This window comes from Balaenoptera acutorostrata, chromosome 3 (assembly GCF_949987535.1).
Source record: "Balaenoptera acutorostrata chromosome 3, mBalAcu1.1, whole genome shotgun sequence".
NCBI classification, from domain to species: Eukaryota; Metazoa; Chordata; class Mammalia; order Artiodactyla; family Balaenopteridae; genus Balaenoptera; species Balaenoptera acutorostrata.
In genome coordinates, this window is record NC_080066.1 from 52398444 (window position 1) to 52417994 (window position 19551).

The 19551-nt window shown below is 34.3% G+C and overlaps 1 protein-coding gene across 10 annotated transcripts in view; it reads left to right on the forward strand.

Annotated features, from left to right (window-relative positions):
- MEF2A (myocyte enhancer factor 2A) overlaps window positions 1–19551 on the forward strand; it is a 171022-nt gene that overhangs the window by 22881 nt on the left and 128590 nt on the right. For all 10 annotated transcript variants that reach the window (XM_057542643.1, XM_057542645.1, XM_057542638.1 and 7 more), the window contains exon 2: window positions 3101–3185. The gene's annotated coding sequence lies outside the window, so the exon portion shown is untranslated. The remainder of the gene's footprint in view (window positions 1–3100; window positions 3186–19551) is intronic.

The following is a 19551-nucleotide window of genomic DNA, read 5'->3' on the forward strand; positions in this document are numbered from 1 at the left end:
GTGCTGGGTTTCGTCTGTTTGCTTTATAAAGCATATTTGGGACATTTGAAGAAAGGAGTTTTGAACCTTGGTCATTTCATTTAACCCTTTTTTATTAATATGGAAAACTGGAAGATGACAGTAACTTGTGCCATAGTATAAAATATGGTATTCAACATTTATCACTGAAATGGTAATGCCTTCAAAGGTCTCATTTGTTTCAGAGGACCTTTTTTAAAAGTTTTTTTTTTTTTTTAAATGATCTCTCCATGTGCTTTTTGTGATATTGTTTGTGTAATTTTTAGTTCTGGTAATTCTCATATAGGAGCTTAAAATGTATTTTTAAAGTTATAGAGGAATTATCACTGTTTATAATTTTTGTTCACAGCAGGCACCGACTTGTTATTTGTCAGGATGTCTTCATATATAGGTATTGATGTTCATTGTATATCTGAAGCCGCTCAAGTGTATCAGTCCTCTGAGACTGATATGCTTGGCTCTCTTTTCAGTCTGTTGCTATAGTATGCATTCATTTATTTCACTTATTAAATTTATTCAACAAAAGCATTAACTGAACTGTGGTTATGTGTAGTTGTTAAAAGCATGCCTGGGTTCTAATCCTGGCTTTACCACTTTACTGGTTTAGCTCTGTGACCTTGGCTAACTGCTTCTTAGTATTTCAGTTTCCTCTTGAGGATAATAGTGAGGTTATTGTTGGCTTTACATCACTTAATATATGTAAAGCAATTAGGCTACTGATTAGCATATGATAAATACTCAAATGTTATTGCTGCTGTTGCAGTTATTATTACTATTATTGTTATGTTAGGCCTTTCTTGGACACCTTTTCTCAAATTTTAATCCCCTCCCTATGACAGTACTTCCTTCCCTGCTTTATTTTTTTCTCATTAAGGACTTTCCACAAACCTGCTGTATACACATATATCCCTTATTCACTGTGTGCTGTAGGTCTCCCCCACTAGAATGTAAACTCCATAAAGTCAGGAATAGATACAGGGATTTATTCCTAGCACCTAGAGAAGTGTCGGGAGTATATTGGATACCCAGTAAATGTTTTCTGAATGGATAATGTTGAATTGTGTGCCAGGTATTGACTAGATACTGGGGATATAGAAATGAAAAAAGTACAAAAAAGTTCTTTCTCTTAAAAAGCATGTAGTATAATAGAAGAGACTCATACCTACAAAACTAACTATAGTTATTTTGCCCCATGTAAGTGATGGTGATGATGGTGGTAAAGGATACCTGAGGATGCCCTCACAGAAGGTGTCAATTGAACTGGACATTTGATCCAGATAAGGAAGGTTGTTTCCAGGTAGAGGTAAAATCTTGAACAAAATTACAGAGTTTGACAGTTTGGGCAATGGCTTGTAGTCCAGGTTAACAACAGTGTAGGTTAATTAGAAGTAGAGGGAGCTAGGAAATCAGTTAGGACCAGGTTTGGGAAAGATAGCTGTTAGAGGTACAGGTTGTCTAGCTCTTACCTGGACAGAGTAATGGGATTTTGGATGTTCAGTATGTGAAATTTAATGATAACTGGCTGTAGCACTAACATTTTAGTTTTGGTTTTATTTTTTGAAGGTGAGAGTGTATTTCTTTATAGATTGTTATAAACGACCTATAAAAACTTGGTTTTTAGAATATTACCTTTTAGAAACTATTTGAGAACTGTGTACAAAACAAACTTGTCAACAGTTAATTTATAGAATTGAGGAATTAATATTTTTTGATATAAGAATATGTACCACGTGGATAATTATCAAATTTTTATTTAATCTGTTATTTACCGTGGGTCAAATTGCCAAACTTTAATTCCTACTGTGACACTGACACAAAGCTGGTGTCCAAATACATTTAAAAATAATTAGTTTTGTTTAGAATGAGAACACATGAAAAATAGTTTCACTTTGAATTATTGGATTTTAGAAACTGGTAATGTATTGGTATTTGAGGAGGTTGCTCTGTTCTGTTTTTCGGTACAATTAGACTAAAAGCTGAAATTGGCTTTTTAAAGCAAGCTCCTTTTAACCTTGGTTAAAAAAAAAGGGCTTATTTGTGTGTGTGTGTGTATGTGTGTGGTGTGTATGTGTGTTTTAAAGTTAAAGCTTTTAATGCTTAATTCGTTAATATAAAAAATATTTGGCAGACTGTGGCTCCACTGCCCCCCCCCCCGCTTCTAGAGGGGATATACATTTCAAATAGAAACAAAATTGTAGTATCACAATAATTAGTATTGCTGAACAAGATTAAAAAGACTGGTGTTTGTGTGGAGAAATTACCATTTTCATTTGATGAAGCAGATTTACTTGGGGATTGTCATAATTACCCAATCATGTAATTCTAAATTATTAGATTAGCGTCATAAATTGATCCTGGCCAGTCAGGGTGAGGAGAGGCTTTTACCATCTTTCTCTTTCTACCTAAGTGTATTGCTACTATTTCCAAGCAAAAGTGTAGCAGGACTGGATTATTCTTTATGCACTACTCCATTGGTTAGCATTTATTAGTGTTCCTTTATTAATGTGAATTATTGACATTAATCTGTTTTATATTTGTTTTTGGCATTTTTATGTTCATTTTCATTTCATTGTTCCCTTTAAAAGAGTGAAAGCTCTAAGTATACACATAGCATTTGAATATATACACATTTTATGGCAATGCAAGTCACTGACCCATTGACAGTTTTTTTTCTAAATGAGAACATAGTACAGTGAACATTTTCAGAATGTAACTATTTTATCAAAACGTAAATTCAGTAGGCTGTGTATACCAGTTAAATATAAAGTATATCATGTGATATAGAGGGTAGGAAAGTGGGACCTAGGACACCAATTTGTGAACCTTGGCGTGGATAGAATATTACTGAACGTTTAAGTAATACTTCCTGAAAAAAATGGATTAGTGACATTAGCAATGCCCAATTGGCTAACATTGTGTTTTTATTAGCCAAATTTTTAAAAATTCATTTTTCTATTGATCAGTAAGTATTAGTGGAACTGTCTGTTGATTGTTGAAATTTGTAGTAATGAAATTATATTTAATTTTGTTTTAGACTTAAGAATAATTACTAACCCATCTAATATTTTTTTCTTTATTAAAGAATTGGATTTTGTGAAAAAGTAACAAAGAAGAATTCTTTGCAAGGATCACATCTAAGTGCACTTTTTGCTGATACATCATTTCTGGTAAGACATTTTTCCTTTTTTCTATGTTATGAAGTAAATAAACACAATGGGATTTTTTTTTTTTTTTAAATAAGACTGACTTGTGAGCTTGAATAACAGTCATTTTGGAGTTTATTTTGGGGATTAAGGTAGATTAATTAAGGAAATTCATAAAATCCTGTTGAATATACATATATATGTATGTGTATATATACACACACACACACAAAATATACGTGATGTGGTATAGTGACAGTTTCTCATATAGTGGCACTGCTGAGATAATCCCATACTTTTACATCTTTTCCACTTCCATTTTCCATGTCCATTACATGTATTTGAAAATAAGGAAAAAAGATCTAAAGTCCATATTTACTGTGACAGTAAGTTGGAGGAAGAGAGGGTTTGAGGACGTGAGTTACATATTATGAGGAGAGATTTTCAAATGAAAGACAAAGTGGACAAATCTAGCCATATCTCTTGAAAGGTGGAAGGGTTGAAGAAAAAAATTAAGCAAATTTAAGAAATCTTTTTAAAATGTAGACTTTTTTTGTGACTTTGAATTTTTTGCCTTAAGTTGTAGGCCCATATTTGCAAAGCTCTGGAGTAGGCAATTTTGATTTAAAAACTTACATTGGCCTAGGTTAATGGTTCCAGTATGCTAGTAAGATGTGTAGTTCTCCTCAGAAAGCTTTCATAAGTGAAACTTCACTTGAATTCTACTTTCTATTCAAAATGGAAAAGAATTATATTAATACTAGGATATTTTAACATAATGTAATTTCAGCAAATGTTAGGGGATAGTTTTTGGTGTGTTATATATAATATGTTAACCTTAACATTCTGAATGTTAGATACAGTTGATCAAGCCTGATGGTTATGTCAGTAAAAACTTGGGAAAGCTACTTACAATATTTGCTCTTGTTGTTATTCTTGTTTTAAGAATACTTTTGCTGTTTAATGTTTAAATTTTTTCTTGAATTATTAAATGGTAGAAAGAACTTTTATGAGCTTACAAAATGAGTTTTTTGTTAAAATACTTTATTCCAATGTCGTTTCTTATGCCCATATATTTTTCTTCTTAAACCTTGACTGCAGAACAGCCCATTTTATGATATCCTTCAGTTTGGGGAACTAGGGGAAAAGGTATTGTTTTTCCAATTGAAAAGTATCCTTCAGTTGAAAAATTGTATATGTACAGGAAAGATGGGAATAATGAAGTTTAGTTCACATTTTAAAATACAAACCTTGGTTAGTCTTCTGTATATCTTTCAGTGTTTATTTGGTTTGTTTTCTTTTCTCATCTTTTTTACATTTCTCATATATATATATATGTATATATATATATATATGTATATATATATATATATATATATATATATAGTTCACTAACTGCTCAATACTGAGTGATTTGAATTAAAGCACTATAGGAATTTAGACATTCTCATTCCAGAGAATTTCCCCTATAATTTCCCTATAATTCTGTACCTTCTCTGAACCTCCGTGATGGCTGTGAGCATAACTTCAGTTGTTATATTTGGGTTATGTTTAAGCTTTAGGGTATCCTCTATGATACTTCTTTCACTGAGTTCTGAAGATATAAACAGTGTCTTATTCTTTATGGCAGGTTTTGCATGGTTCTGAGGGCTGTGACTGAGTTAAGAGCTACTTGTTTTGGAGTTACTCTGAGTACTTAGATGGGGAACACTCTTTTCCTTTTGAGTAGGTTCAAATGTTGACTGAAGAACCTCAGATTTGTTTTCCCTATAATTCTGCCCTAATTCTGAGTAGAAATTGGAGGAGTTGGCACAGACATTGGGCAAAATTTTTTCTACCTTTTTTCTTTTCCTTCATGTCTTGAAACTGCTTTGGGATCTTGTATTTTAAGTGTTTGGTCCCCTTTGAGTTAATTTTTATGTATGGTATTAGGTAAGGGGTGAGATTTATTTCTTTGCATATGAAAATCAAATTGTTCAAGAAGCATTTTTGAAAAGGTTATATTTTCCCCTACTGAATTACTGCCTTGGCAACCTTTGCTGCAGATCAGTTGACATTATATGGGGGTCTATTTCAGGACTCTATTATGTTCTATTGATTTATGTATCTATCCTTATGACAATACTGTACTGTCTTGATTACCATAGCTTTATATTAAAATCCGGTAGTGTAAATCCTCCAAGTTTGCTCTTCTGTTTCAAAGCTGTTTTTCTATTCTAAGTCCTTTCCATTTCTCTCTATGTATTTTAGAATTAGCTTGTCATTTTCTACAAAAAAGCCTCAATGGGATTTTGATTATGAATGCTTTTAGAGGCTAATAGGGAGAGAATTAATCTCTTAAGGATGTTGAGTCTTCTAATGTGTGAATTTGGTATCTTTCTCCATTTAAGCTGTCTTTAGTTTCTCGGCAGTATTTTGTAGTTTTCAGTGTAAAGGTACTACACGTATTTTGTTGAATTGATCTCTGTTTTCTATTTTTATGTTATTGTAAATGGCATCTTAACATCAGTTCCCGATTGTTTGTTGTTAGTGTATAGAAATATAATAGATTTTTACATAAACCTTTGTAATTTATGATTCTGCTAAACTTACTAGTTCTGGTGGCAGTTTTGTGTATTCCTTCAAATGTTCTGTGTAGACCATCATCTTGTCTGTGAGTAAAGACTATTTTACCTCTACCTTTTCAATTTTTGTACCTTTTATTTCTTTTGCTTGCTTTATTACACTGCCTAGTAGTCCCAGTGCAATGTTGAATAGAAGTGGTGGGCTCACATTGTTGCCTTACTCTTATTTATCTATTTATTTATCTATCTATTTATTTATTTATTTATGGCTGTGTTGGGTCTTCGTTGCTGTGTTGGGTCTTTGTTGCTGCACATGGGCTTTGTTGTGGTGCATGGGCTTCTCATTGCGGTGGCTTCTCTTTGTTGCAGAGCATGGGCTCTAGGCATGCGGGCTTCAGTAGTTGTGGCTCACGGGCTCTAGAGTGCAGGCTCAGTAGTTGTGGCGCACAGGCTTAGTTGCTCCATGGCATGTGGGATCTTCCTGGAGCAGGGCTTGAACCCGTGTCCCCTGCATTGGCAGGTGGATTCTTAACCACTGTGCCACCAGGGAAATCCCTGTTGCCTTACTGTTGATCTTAGATCAAAACCATCCAGGCTTTTACCATTAAGTATGATGTTAGCTGTAGGTTTTTTATAGATATCCTTTATCAGATTGAAGAAATTCCCTTATATTCGTAGTTTGCTGGGAGTATATTTTCTTATTATCAGTGAGTATTTTTTTTTTTTAAACATCTTTATTGAAGTATAATTGCCTTACAATAGTGTGTTAGCTTCTGCTTTATAACAAAGTGAATCAGTTATACATATACAATATGTTCCCATTTCTCTTCCCTCTTGCATCTCCCTCCCTCCCACCCTCCCCATCCCACCCCTCTAGGTGCTCACAAAGCACCGAGCTGATCTCCCTGTGCTGTGTGGCTGCTTCCCACTAGTTATCTATTTTACATTTGGTAGTGTATATATGTCCATGACACTCTCTTACCCTGTCACATCTCACCCCACCCCCTCCCCATATCCTCAAGTCCATTCTCTAGTAGGTCTGTGTCTTTATTCCCGTCTTGCCACTAGGTTCTTCATGGCCTTTTTTTTTTTTTTCCCTTAGATTCCGTATATATGTGTTAGCATACTGTATTTGTTTTTCTCTTTCTGACTTACTTCACTCTGTATGACAGACTCTAACTCCATCCACCTCATTACAAATACCTCCATTTCATTTCTTTTTATGGCTGAGTAATATTCCATTGTATATACGTGCCACATCTTCTTTATCCATTCATCTGTCGATGGACATTTAGGTTGCTTCCATGTCCTGGCTATTGTAAATAGAGCTGCAATGAACATTTTGGTACATGACTCTTTTTGACCTATGGTTTTCTCAGGGTATATGCCCAGTAGTGGGATTGCTGGGTCATATGGTAGTTCTATTTGTAGTTTTTTAAGGAACCTCCATACTGTTCTCCATAGTGGCTGTATCAATTTACATTCCCACCAACAGTGCAAGAGTGTTCCCTTTCCTCCACACCCTCTCCAGCATTTATTGTTTCTAGATTTTTTGATGATGGCCATTCTGACCGGTGTGAGATGATATCTCATTGTAGTTTTGATTTGCATTTCTCTAATGATTAATGATGTTGAGCATTCTTTCATGTGTCTGTAGGCCATCTGTATATCTTCTTTGGAGAAATGTCTATTTAGATCTTCTGCCCATTTTTGGATTGTGTTGTTCGTTTTTTTGTTATTGAGCTGCATGAGCTGCTTGTAAATCTTGGAGATTAATCCTTTGTCAGTTGCTTCATTGGCAAATATTTTCTCCCATTCTGAGGGTTGTCTTTTGGTCTTGTTTATGGTTTCCTTTGCTGTGCAAAAGCTTTTAAGTTTCATTAGGTCCCATTTGTTTACTTGTGTTCTTATTTCCATTTCTCTGGGAGCTGGGTCAAAAAGAATCTTGCTGTGATGTATGTCATAGAGTGTTCTGCCTATGTTTTCCTCTAAGAGTTTGATAGTGTCTGCCCTTACACTTAGGTCTTTAATCCATTTTGAGTTTATTTTTGTGCATGGTGTCAGGGAGTGTTCTAATTTCATACTTTTACATGTTCCTGTCCAATTTTCCCAGCACCACTTATTGAAGAGGCTGTCTTTTCTCCACTGTATATGCTTGCCTCCTTTATCAAAGATAAGTTGACCATATGTGTGTGGGTTTATCTCTGGGCTTTCTATCCTGTTCCATTGATCTATATTTCTGTTTTTGTGCCAGTACCAAACTGTCTTGATTACTGAAGCTTTGTAATATAGTCTGAAGTCAGGGAGCCTGATTCCCCCAGCTCCATTTTTCGTTCTCAAGATGGCTTTGGCTATTCGGGGTCTTTTGTGTTTCCATACAAATTGTGAAATTTTTTGTTCTAGTTCTGTGAAAAATGCCAGTGGTAGTTTGATAGGGATTGCATTGAATCTGTAGATTGCTTTGGGAAGTAGAGTCATTTTCACAATGTTGATTCTTCCAATCCAGGAACATGGTATATCTCTCCATCTATTTGTATCATCTTTAATTTCTTTCATCAGTGTCTTATAATTTTCTGCATACAGGTCTTTTGTCTCCTTAGGTAGGTTTATTCCTAGATATTTTATTCTTTTTGTTGCAGTGGTAAATGGGAGTGTTTTCTTAATTTCACTTTCAGATTTTTCGTCATTAGTGTATAGAAATGCAAGAGATTTCTGTGCATTAATTTTGTATCCTGCTACTTTACCAAATTCATTGATTAGCTCTAGGAGTTTTCTGGTAGCATCTTTAGGATTCTCTATGTATAGTATCATGTCATCTGCAAATAGTGACAGCTTTACTTCTTCTTTTCCGATTTGGATTCCTTTTATTTCTTTGTCTTCTCTGATTGCTGTGGCTAGGACTTCCAGAACTATGTTGAATAATAGTGGTGAGAGTGGGCAACCTTGTCTTGTTCCTGATCTTAGTGGAAATGGTTTCAGTTTTTCACCATTGAGGACAATGTTGGCTGTGGGTTTGTCATATATGGCCTTTATTATGTTGAGGAAAGTTCCCTCTATGCCTACTTTCTGCAGGGCTTTTATCATAAATGGGTGTTGAATTTTGTCGAAAGCTTTCTCTGCATCTATTGAGATGATCATATGGTTTTTCTCCTTCAATTTGTTAATATGGTGTATCACATTGATTGATTTGCGTATATTGAAGAATCCTTGCATTCCTGGGATAAACCCCACTTGATCATGGTGTATGATCCTTTTAATGTGCTGTTGGATTCTGTTTGCTAGTATTTTGTTGAGGATTTTTGCATCTATGTTCATCAGTGATATTGGCCTGTAGTTTTCTTTCTTTGTGACATCTTTGTCTGGTTTTGGTATCAGGGTGATGGTGGCCTCGTAGAATGAGTTTGGGAGTGTTCCTCCCTCTGCAATATTTTGGAAGAGTTTGAGAAGGATAGGTGTTAGCTCTTCTCTAAATGTTTGATAGAATTCACCTGTGAAGCCATCTGGTCCTGGGCTTTTGTTTGTTGGAAGGTTTTTAATCACAGTTTCAATTTCAGTGCTTGTGATTGGTCTGTTCATATTTTCTATTTCTTCCTGGTTCAGTCTCAGCAGTTTGTGCATTTCTAGGAATCTGTCCATTTCTTCCAGGTTGTCCATTTTATTGGCATAGAGTTGCTTGTAGTAATCTCTCATGATCTTTTGCAGTGTCAGTGGTTACTTCTCCTTTTTCATTTCTAATTCTATTGATCTGGGTCTTCTCCCTTTTTTTCTTGATGAGTCTGGCTAATGGTTTATCAATTTTGTTTATCTTCTCAAAGAACCAGCTTTTAGTTTCATTGATTTTTGCTATTGTTTCCTTCATTTCTTTTTCATTTATTTCTGACCTGATCTTTATAATTTCTTTCCTTCTGCTGGCTTTGGGGTTTTTTTGTTCTTCTTTCTCTAATTGCTTTAGGTGCAAGGTTAGGTTGTTTATTCGAGATGTTTCCTGTTTCTTGAGGTAGGCCTGTATTGCTATAAACTTCCCTCTTAGCACTGCTTTTGCTGCGTCCCATAGGTTTTGGGTCGTCGTGTCTCCATTGTCATTTGTTTCTAGGTATTTTTTGATTTCCCCTTTGATTTCTTCAGTAATCACTTCGTTATTAAGTAATGTATTGTGTAGCCTCCATGTGTTTGTATTTTTTACAGATCTTTTCCTGTAATTGATATCTAGTCTCATAGCGTTGTGGTCGGAAAAGATACTTGATACGATTTCAATTTTCTTAAATTTACCAAGGCTTGATTTGTGACCCAAGATATGATCTATCCTGGAGAATGTTCCATGAGCACTTGAGAAAAATGTGTATTCTGTTGTTTTTGGGTGGAATGTCCTATAAATATCAATTAAGTCCATCTTGTTTAATGTATCATTTAAAGCTTGTGTTTCCTTATTTATTTTCATTTTGGATGATCTGTCCATTGGTGAAAGTGGGGTGTTAAAGTCCCCTACTATGATTGTGTTGCTGTCAATTTCCCCTTTTATGGCTGTTAGTATTTGCCTTATGTATTGAGGTGCTCCTATGTTGGGTGCATAAATATTTACAATTGTTATACCTTCCTCTTGGATCGATCCCTTGATCATTATATAGTGTCCTTCTTTGTCTCTTGTAATAGTCTTTATTTTAAAGTCTATTTTGTCTGATATGAGAATTGCTACTCCAGCTTTCTTTTGATTTCCATTTGCATGGAATATCTTTTTCCATCCCCTCACTTTCAATCTGTATGTGTCTCTAGGTCTGAAGTGGGTCTCTTGTAGACAGCATATATATGGGTCTTGTTTTTGTATCCATTCAGCCAGCCTGTGTCTTTTGGTGGGAGCATTTAATCCATTTACATTCAAGGTAATTATCGATATGTATGTTCCTATTCCCATTTTCTTAAATGTATTGGGTTTGTTATTGTAGGTGTTTTCCTTCTCTTGTGTTTCTTGCCTAGAGAAGTTCCTTTAGCATTTGTTGTAAAGCTGGTTTGGTGGTGCTGAACTCTCTCAGCTTTTGCTTGTCTGTAAAGGTTTTAATTTCTCCATCGAATCTGAATGAAATCCTTGCTGGGTAGAGTAATCTTGGTTGTAGGTTTTTCTGCTTCATCACTTTAAGTATATCCTGCCACTCCCTTCTGGCTTGCAGAGTTTCTGCTGATAGATCAGATGTTAACCTTATGGGGATTCCCTTGTGTGTTATTTGTTGTTTTTCCCTTGCTGCCTTTAATATGTTTTCCTTATATTTAATTTTTGACAGTTTGATTAATATGTGTCTTGGCGTGTTCCTCCTTGGGTTTATCCTGTATGGGACTCTCTGTGCTTCCAGGACTTGATTAACTATTTCCTTTCCCATATTAGGGAAATTTTCAACTATAATCTCTTCAAAAATTTTCTCAGTCCCTTTCTTTTTCTCTTCTTCTTCTGGTACCCCTATAATTCGAATGTTGGAGCGTTTAATGTTGTCCCAGAGGTCCCTGAGACTGTCCTCAGTTCTTTTCATTCCTTTTTCTTTATCCTGCTCTGTAGTAGTTATTTCCACCATTTTATCTTCCAGGTCACTTATCCTTTCTTCTGCCTCAGTTATTCTACTATTGATCCCATCTAGAGTATTTTTAATTTCATTTATTGTGTTCTTCATCATTGCTTGGTTCCTCTTTAGTTCTTCTACATCCTTGTTAAATGTTTCTTGCATTTTGTCTATTCTATTTCCAAGATTTTGGATCATCCTTACTATCATTATTCTGAATTCTTTTTCAGGTAGACTACCTATTTCCTCTTCATTTGTTAAGTCCAGTGTGTTTTGAGCCTGCTCCTTCATCTGCTGTGTGTTTTTCTGTCGTCTCATTTTGCCTATCTTACTGTGTTTGGGGTCTCCTTTTCACAGGCTGCAGGTTCGTAGTTCCCGTTGTTTTTGGTATCTGTCCCCAGTGGCTAAGGTTGGTTCAGTGGGTTGTGTAGGCTTCCTGGTGGAGGGAACTAGTGCCTGATTTCTGGTGGATGAGGCTAGATCTTGTCTTTCTGGTGGGCACGTCCACGTCTGGTGGTGTATTTTGGGGTATCTGTGGCCTTATTATGATTTTAGGCAGCCTCTCTGCTAATGGATGGGGTTGTGTTCCTGTCTAGCTAGTTGTTTGGCATAGGGTGTCCAGCACTGTAGCTTGCTGGTCGTTGAGTGAAGCTGGGTCTTGATGTTGAGATGGAGATCTCTGGGAGATTTTTGCCGTTTGGTATTACGTGGAGCTGGGAGGTCTCTTGTGGACCAGTGTTCTGAAGTTGGCTCTCCCCCGTCAGAGGCACGGCCCTGATGCCTGGCTGGAGCACCAAGAGCCTTTCGTCCACACAGCTCTTATGCTGGGTGAGGATTAAATGAATCCTTGCAGAGTGTGGCTCAGTGCCTGGGTCACAGTAGGCGCTCAAATGCCTCTGCTACAGTAACGTTGCAGGTTTCTCATTTTCTCCTATATTCACTTAGCATTTTATCCGAGAAGCTGCACTAAGCACCGGGACCTCCAGGTTAAAACCTGTTTCCTGCTCTTCAGCAGGTCACTGCCTGCTTAAACACTCTCACACGGGCTACAGCAGGTGGGAGTGATACCTGTTTATCTAGGCAACTTTTTGCTAAAAATATTTTTACTGTTCACAAGCCCTAAGATTTTACCCAAGCCTCGGGAACTAGCGTCTGCAAACGCCTATTAACTTTTTGAACCCGCGAGTATTTTTATCAAATGAATTTTTATCAGATGCTTTTTCTGCATCTTGAGATGATCACATGGTTTTTTTCCTTTTTTCTGTTAATGTAGTTGATTGATTGATTTTTGAATATTGAATGAATAAATCATGCATTTCTGAGATAATCCCCACTTGGTCATGATGTGTTAATACTTTTTATATATTGCTGGGTTAAATTTTTTATATTAAGAAACCATTTATTTTGGTGAGCTATCCCAAGAATTATCTCACTTTCAATCTCTTTAGGTCTGTGATACAAAGGCATAAAATAATTCCAATGTTGAAGCCTTGAAGAAAGTTGTTACAGATACAGATAATAGACAAAAATTGCAAATATGTGAATGTTTTCTGGTATCTTGAAATAAAGGTAATTTTGAGTTAAATTGTTGTGTAAGTTCAGATTTGTGTTAATGAGAGGTTTTTTTCATCTGTGTTCATAGTAGACATTGGTATGTAGTTTTTTAATAATGTCCTTTGTCTGGGTTTTGTATCAGGATAACAGGGTGAGTTGGAAAGATTTCCTCTTCTGGAAAAGTTTTCATACAGTTGGTGTTATTTCTTCTTTAAGTGTTTGGTAGAATTTACCAACGAAGACCACTGGCCTTGGAGTTTCTTTGTGGGAAGGGTTTGATATTGGGCTATTCAGGTCTGTATTAATTCTTTTTGAATAAGTTTTAGTTTTTTGTGTCTTCTAAGGAATTTGTCTATTTTATGTAAGTTGTCTAATGTATTGGCATGAAGTTTCATGTTATATTTCTTTATTCTTTTAATGTTTGAAGGATCTGTTGTGATACTCTCATTCTAGTATTCGAGACCTTCCTACTTTTTCTAAAGGAAAAATTAAATTCTAAAATTTAAAACTTTTCTCTGTCTGCATTCTGCAAAGTTTCTTTACGTGTGTTTGTTTACATGGAGTTCAAAGTATTTTTAAGCTCCTTTGTGATTTTATTTGGACCTATATAATTTCCAAATATTTCCTAAATTTTCCAGATCTTTTTCTCTAATAGGTTTTTAATTTAATTTTTTTGTGGTCCAAGAACATATTGTGCTTTTTGGGTTTATTATAGAGTGCAGAATGTTGTCTGTATAAATGAATGTTTTGTGTGCACTTAAGAAGAATTGTATGCTGTTGAGTGGAGCTTTCTAAAAATATTAGGTCAAATTGATTGATAGTGTTCTTCAAGATTTATCCCTTCTGATTTTCTATTTGTTTACAGTAATTGCTGAGAGAAGAGTCAACTTTAATTGTGGATTTGTCTGTTTCTCCTTTCACTTACTGGTTCATGTATTTTGAAGCTCTTTTAATAGGTGCATACATATCTTTTTAAAAAAATTTATTCTTGATGAATTGGGTCTTCTGTCTTGTCCCTATCTCTGGTAATATGTTGCGAAGTCATTTCTGAAATAGCTTGTATAGTTTCTGACAGAAAGTCTGCTGTTATTTTTACTTTGTTGCCTCATATGTAAATTTTCTTTTTTGTTTGACTGCTCTTCAGTCTTACAACTTTTTTAGTGACTATGATTATGATGTCACTTGATTATAATGTGCCTTCATATGGTTTTCTCTGTGAAAATCCTGTTTAGTTTTTTTGAGTTTTTGGTTTTTTTTGTTTTTTAAACCAAATTTAGAAACATACTGACCACTATTTTTTCAGATATCCCACTTATCCCAGGTGATATTTTGGAGGGGAGGGAATTTCAATTATACATTTGATATTGTCTCGGCACTTAACTCCCCCTTCTTTTTCATTCTTTTTTTCCTCTCTGTTTTATTTGGATGGTTAATGTCATGTCTCAAGGTTCACTGATTTTTTTTTTCAATATATAATCTGTTCTTAATACCATCCAGTATGTTTTTTATTTCTAATAATTATTTTTTATCTCTGGAAGTTTTATTTCTTTCATTTTTCTCATCATATTCTTATTTTCCTTTACCTTTTCTAACATATAAAACTTATTTATAATCATTGTTTTAATGCCTTCATCTGTTAATTCCATTAACTTTATCATTCCTGGTTCTCTATATTGATTGCCTATTGTTATTATGGGCCACATTTCCTGCTTTTCATTGTTTGAATGCTGGACATTGTTGGGTATAGCGATTTTTTTGCACTTTTTATATAGTGTTGAACTTTGTTTTTGTACACGTTTAAGTTATTTGCTATCAGCCGAATCCTTTTGAGGCTTTTTTTTTTTTTTTTTTAAAGCTTGGTCAGCATTGGTCCAGAGCAGCTTTTATTGTGGGGTTAATTTGGTCATCCATTAAGGTTATGTTTTTCTGAGGGTTATAATCCATTTTGAGCATTATTCTCAATTCATTGTAATCCCAATGGATATTATAAAAAATTTTTATTAGTTTCTGTTTTGTGTTTTAAAGGAAATTTTATGGCCTGCCCAAGAATAGCTTAGTCACGAAAAAGAAGATCAAATCAGAAGACTTTCTCTACTCAAAGCCTATAAATCTACAATAATTACTTTCATGAAATAATGCCACAAGGATAAACAAAAGAAATAAAGAGTCTGAAAGAGGGTCACTGTGTACATGCGCACTTGCTTTATGACAAAACTGACACTTTAGAGTGGTGGGAAAAGAATTACTCAATAAATGATATTGGAACAATTGGTGATAAAGCAAAAATATGACTCATACTCCATACCATATGCAAAAATCAATTAAAGATTGATTTGTACATCTCAGTGTGAAAGGCAGAACTGTAAAACTTTAGAAGCTAAATGTAAGGAGAACATGCTCATGATCTCTGGACAGGAAAATATTCTTAAAAAGAAATAAAAAGTGCTGATATAAATAACACAATTGATAAGTTTGATTACCTTAAAATTAAGAAATTTTGTTCTTGCAAAGTCACCATTAGAATAGAGAGGGAAGGCAGGGTGGAAGATGATATTTGCAACACATGTAACAGACAAAATGTATATATCAGAATATTCAGAGCACTTCTGCACATCAGTGTGACAAAGACAAAAAATCCAATAGAAAAAGGGGTAAGAGACATATAAAGGCACTTTCTATTTTTTTTTTTGGCTGCACCACACAGCATGTGAAACTTCCCCAACGAGGGATTGAACTCACACCCTCTGCAGTGGAAATGCGGAGTCTTAACCACTGGACCATCAGGGAAGTCCCTTAAAGGCACTTTCTAAAAGAAATACAAGTATTCAAGAAATATGTGAAAAAGGTGCTTAACTTCATTAGTAATCTGGGAAATATAAATTAAAACTGCAAAGAGCCTCCATAAAACACTAGAGTGTCTGAATTTAAAAAGTAGATTGACAGTACAAGTTTTGGAGAGGATGTTAAGTGTTATAGCAACTCAGTAAACACTGCTGGTAGGAATGTATGTTACTACAACCACTTTAGGAAACAGTTTGTTACTTGCTTACCCTGTGACCCAATAATTTCCTTCCATGAGTATACCCCTGAGAGTAATGAATGAACGTGTGTACCAAGAGATATGTTGATAATATTGGTGGCAGCAGTGTTTTAGTAGCTTCAGACTCAATGCAATATTCATCAACAGTTGATTGAATAAAATTGTGATATGTTTATATATATGTAACATATATATGTTTATATATATATATTTATATATGTTTACTTTATAGCAATAAAAATGGATGAACTGCAGCTACATACTACACAGGTAACACAAACATGTTTCTCAATAGAAGCTAGAAACAAAAAAATTCATAATTTGTGATTCCACTTATGCAGAGTAAAATCAAAGCACATAAAAATAAAAACATAAAATGTATACATTTCATGCTTGTGTATATTATATGTTAACACCAAATATGCCAGTTCCTAATTGTATTGCATGCCTACCCATATTGCTATACTTCTTTTCACATTCATTTAGAAATCTTCTGATTCTGAATATAATGGTATATGCCAAATCATATTTATCTTTATAAATAAAGATAAAGTTAGACCTAGAACAGCATTTATATACAGGTTTGATTCAGGTGATACAAGGTTAAAAGATTTAAATGTATTTAGTATTTGTAATAATATAGAGAATGGAGATGGTTTCTAGTAAGGATAATTTATCTTTATACAGGATGTAATTATTGGCAAAGGTTTTTTTCCAGAAATCATTATGATTTGGGATAGGTATAAGAATCTACATTTTAAAAATGACAAAGTGCTAATATTGAAAGTGAGTTGGTGGTGGAGGACTAGAATCTCATTCTCATTTTCACACCTTGCCTTGATGTGTCCTTTATTTCTTCTGTGTGTCCCATGTGAAGACAGGACATTGCTCTTATGTATGTGTAATTAATCTGGGAATGAAAGGTCATGTATGGATGGAATTTAGTCTTAATAAGGGCAGTTTACAAAATATCCTTTTTAATAATAATTTTAATAATATTGTGCTTATCTCTAAGGAGCCCAAGGTGCCCTGTGGTTATATCCTCATAATTTCCTACAAGAGTTTGAGCTATATTCTTGCTCCACTTTGTACAACTGATTTGAGGTAGTGAAGACGTGAGTCACTGAAAGTCACATGGCAATTCATTGGTATATCTAGAAATAAAATAAACATTTTATAGGCTGGTCATTCTGATAAAAATTTCAGTTATAATGTCTTTTTAGTCAGTAGATTGGATTATTTATCATGATTAATAATTTGTATCATTTAAAAATGTGTGTCTTTAAGGAAACACAATTTAAAAAAAATCTTCAAACTCCCTGTACAATTAAATGAAAGGAGGGATAGTGACCTTAAAAAAATTACTTCTAGTTCCATCAAATTTAGTTAATACATAATTTTTTGCACTATATATGTTGTGTAAAATAAGTTGTATATTTCTCTATTAGGAATAGGTTCTTAACAATATACCCCTAAGCTGTCCTCTAATTTTTTAGCATTCAGCTTTAAAATGTCTCTAATCTGAATATATAACTGGTTATTAATCAGAGAAATCCAAATGAACTAGAAGGATATCATTTTAGAATTTTAGATGATTTCTCCCCTCCCCTCAACCTATTTATGTTTTGCTATATTAACGATTTTACCTAAAACATTCAAAATAAACTCACAGTGAGAAGTGATATTTTGGTGTTATGATTTTAGGAAGGGTACCAATATTTAGTATCTTAGTTGTCCTAATTTTTCTAAGAACTAGTTGTTTGGATGTGTTACAGCCAAGTCACAGCTAGCCCTTGCAAAGTTAGAAAAAGGCTCTTCTCCCAATTTTAGGTGGATGCTGCCCTCTGCTAGGATTCAGGGTTTAGAGAGTGGAGAACAAACTGGATTCAGTCCCCACTTGCCTTCTCTTGGCCCTATGCCCATGTGCAGGGTACAGCCTCCACCATTGTTCAAAGTGCCTTGAGTCATAATGACTTCTTGCCTTTCTTTTGATAGATTTATATCATTTAAATTGCTTTTCAGGCCAGAATATCTATCATGATACCCATGAATTTGTTCATTAGTCCCTTTTGTAGTTAGTATGGGATTATTTTCTTAGTGATATCTATGTTTCATACTTTTATTGATCATATGTTAATGTTTTTGAATTTTACCTAAAATTTATAACAACCAAATATAAGTCAGAGCTTTATAAAATTAAGTGTAATTGTTTGTAGGGCATGTTCTGCCTTTATGAAAGTTATATAATACAGAAAAACTGTTTTCAAGTAATAGCTATAGTTCAAAGTAAAGTTTGTTTTACTTATTGAATCATATCTTTAAATACTGAGTAGTAGCCATCATTAAGTTCATACAACATATTGTATTTTAAAAATGTGTAATTAGATATAGCATGTGCAATTCCGGCTGAAATGGAATGCTTTGCTCATTTTCCATAAAACAATAGTTAAATGATAGTCTTAAATTAATTTAGAATTTGAATTTCTGCCTGGATTTAATTGTTTGTAAACAGTAATGAAAATATCCTATTTTACAGTGAAGAAAAATGTTCTTGTATTAAAAGTAACTGAAAGATAAATCTGTAAGAGCAAAGAATCTCTAATCACATTGACAATTATAGTAAGATAGTCTCCCTCAAGTTCGTGTGACTAAGAGAATAGCGGTTATTTTGTTTATATAGTTAATAAGGGAATGCAAGACATCATTTGTGACTGTGTGTATGTGTGTGCACACATGCATGTGCGTAAGGTAGTTGCATTGCCCAGTACTGAAATTGGGATTAAGATTATTTGGCATTGCTAGATTCTGATTTTTTAAGATCTTTTAGCAAAGTGGATGGCTATTAGGGTTTCTTGCTTATTGAGATCAATTTTTTTCCCCTTGTAGTAGATAAAAATTAGAGGACCCAAGGTATTCGTGTTTAACTGCAATGAAAAAAATTAACAACATGCTACTAACAAACCAGTGGGTCAACAGTGAAATCAAAGAGGAAATCTGAAAATACCTGGAGACAAATGACATTGAAAACAACATTACAAAATCCATGGGATGCAGCAAAAGTAGTTCAAGGAAGGAAGTTCATAGTGATATAGACCTTCCTCAAGAAACAAGAAAAATCTCAAACAACCCAACCTACCACCTAAAAGAATTAGAAAAAGAAGAAACAAAACCCAAAGTCAGTAGAAGGAAGGAAATATGAGAGAGGAAATAAAATAGAGATCAAAAAGCAGTAGAAAAGATCAATAAAACCACGAGCTGGTTTTTTGAAAGGGTAAACAAAATTGACAAGCATCTAGCTAGGGTCACCAAGAAAAAAGAGAGAACCCAAAGAAACAAAATAAGAAATGAAATAAGAGAAATAACAACCAATACTACAGAAATACAAAAAACCATAAGAGAATACTGTGAACAATTATATGCCAACAAATTGGACAACCTGGAAGAAATGAACAATTTTCTAGAAACATACAGCCTACCAAAACTGAATCAAGAAGAAATAGATAATTTGAATGGACTGAATACTGGAAGTGAAATATAATATGTAATTTAAAAAAACTCCCTGCAAGCAGAAGTGCAGGACCAGATGGCTTCACTGGGAAATTCTACCAAACATACAAAGAAGGACTTATACCGATCTTTCTCAAACTCTTCCAAAAGACTGAATATGAGGGAACACTCCCAGAGTCATC